Source organism: Homarus americanus, unplaced genomic scaffold (assembly GCF_018991925.1).
Source record: "Homarus americanus isolate GMGI-L3 unplaced genomic scaffold, GMGI_Hamer_2.0 scaffold12733, whole genome shotgun sequence".
Taxonomy (NCBI): domain Eukaryota; kingdom Metazoa; phylum Arthropoda; class Malacostraca; order Decapoda; family Nephropidae; genus Homarus; species Homarus americanus.
Window position 1 is genome coordinate 102501 of NW_024750428.1, and position 2626 is coordinate 105126.

Genomic DNA, 2626 nt, shown 5'->3' on the forward strand with positions numbered 1-2626 from the left:
CACTCACATTCACCACCCTCCCACCACACCACCTCCACCACACCACCCCTCCACCACACCACCCCTCCACCACACCACCCTCACCACACCACCCCTCACCACCACCCTCCACCACAGCACCCTCCACCCACACCACCCCTGCCCACCCCCCTCCACCACCACCCCTGCACCACCACCACCCCTGCCCCACCCTGCCACCCTCACCACCCCTGCCACACCACCCCTGCACCACACCACCCCTGCACCACCACCTCTCCACCACACCACCCCTCCACCATCCCTGCACCACACCACCTCTCCACCACACCACCCTCCACCACCACCCCTCCACCACACCACCCCTGCACCACACCACCCCTCCCACCCTCCACACCACCTCCCCTCACCACACCACCCTGCACCACACCACCACACCACCTCCTCCCTCCACCCCTCCACCACCCTGCCACCACACCACCTCTCCACCGCACCACCCCTCCACCACACCACCCCTGCACCACACCACTCCCACCGCACCACCCTCCACCACACCACCCTCCACCACACCACCCCATGCACCTCACCCCCACCTCTCCACCGCACCACCCCTCCCACCACACCACCCCTGCACTCCACCACCTCCCACCCGCACCACCCCTCCACTCACCCACTCACCCCTCACCCCACCCCACCCCTGCACCCCACACCACCCCTGCACCACACCACCTCTCCCACTCGCACCCCACCCCTCCACCACACCCACCACATCATTTCCTCATTCGGAGCCACATTCCCAGCCAGGACTGAGGGAAACTGTGGTCTCACTTTAAATAGTAATGAGATCCTGAATCCTTCCCCAAGTTGGCCAAAGTCACTGTCATGACTTAATGTTTCTCGGCCCATGACACGGCGGAGGATTGGCCAATAGATCATTATACTTAACAAGGGGCGGGGATTGGCCAATAGATCATTGTGCTCAACATGAGCATGGGATTGTCAATAGGAGATCATTGTGCTCAACAAGGGTAGGAGATTGGCCAATAGGAGATCATTGTGCTCAACAAGGGTAGGAGATTGGCCAATAGGAGATCATTGTGCTCAATAAGTGTAGAGGATTGGCCAATACGAGGTGAATTTGCTGATTAAGGGCGGTGAATCAGCCAATAGGAGAACAATACACCCAGGTAGGGAAACTAATTAACCAATAGGAAGATCTTAACACTGCTGACGTCAGGAAGAGAACGGGGGGGGGTGGTAGGAGGGTAGTGAGTGAAGTAGGTAGGAAGGAAGAAGGAAGGAAGGAAGGAGGGAGGGAGGGAGGTAGTGAATGGGGTAGAAAGGAAGAAGGAAGGCAGGAAGGGTGAGAAGGAAGGGGTGGGAGGGATGAGGGAGGAAGGAAGGAAGGAAGGGAGAGAGTCGTTTAGAATTTAGGAGTAGAAATAAGGAGGACGAGAGGCGGATAGGCGGGGAGGGAAGAAGGAAGGAAGGGAATGGAGGGAAGGGGAGGGAGGGAGGGAGGAAAGACATGAGGGGTGGAGGAGGGAGGGAGTGGATTAGTATTTCAGACTCTCCCTTCTGTTGTGTGACTAGTGACCCCTGGAGATGGTATAGGCCTGGGGGGTCAGGTCAGGTCACGTCCTTCAAGTTAAGCTTTACATTGTTACCTCCCCTCTTCTCCCTTTTTCCTCCTTCCTTTCCTCCCTCTCTCCCCTTCTTTACTCCCTGTGTTTTCCTGGGGCTGGGATAGGGCATGTAGCCGAGAGGTTAGTTCCTGGGGCTGGGATAGGGCAGCCCACAGGTTGAACAGGATTTTATCAGGAGGTACCAATCCAGTAGTGTGTCTTGGTGTGGGAGAGCAACATGAAGTAAGGTTAGGGTGAATTTTCAGAGGCATAGGGAGGCGCTGAGGAAGATTAGAATAGGGATCCCGCGACCATCTTCGGTGTCTTTGCCTAGAGTTGGTCGTGGAATATTTATCCAGAACAGAATTATAAATTGCCGACTGGGCTGATGGCTCGTAGTTTGGGCATTCATGGATAACCTTATTCTATGGCAAGCGACTTCTGCCTGTACTGTCGCGACAGGTACACTTGTTCGTGAGGGTAAAGACGTTATCTCATCCTGGTGTCGCCTCCAGAGATTTCTCGCCAGTAGAAGGGGCCGGGAAATTAGAGTCAAAAACAAGCAGGTCTGGGGAGTAGGTGGTTGTTCAGGACAAGATGCATTTCCAGGACCAGAAAATGGGTTCCATCTTATACTATACAAACAGTGGGGGCAGTTCAGGGGATGTCAGAAGTCTTTGGTACCACTGGCGAACATATGGGCACGGGGTGGAGAGACTGCAGTGGGAGCGGAGGTAAACAAAGTGAAAGACTACAGGGAATTAGTGTTAGGAATGATGACAAAAACTAAATTAGACAGGGTTTAAAACTAAACGCAGTGGGGAGGACTCAGAACGACCAACAAATGTATACTACACGAGCAGTAGAAGTATGAGAAACAAAATATGGATGATATTAGGGCCTTGGTATGTACCGAAAAAATCGATATAGGCCATTCGCTGGAAACATGGATCAGCCTAGACACACAGGTTACCAGTCGAATACCAAATTGCGGGTTACAAACTGTTCCATACTGATAGGCAGAC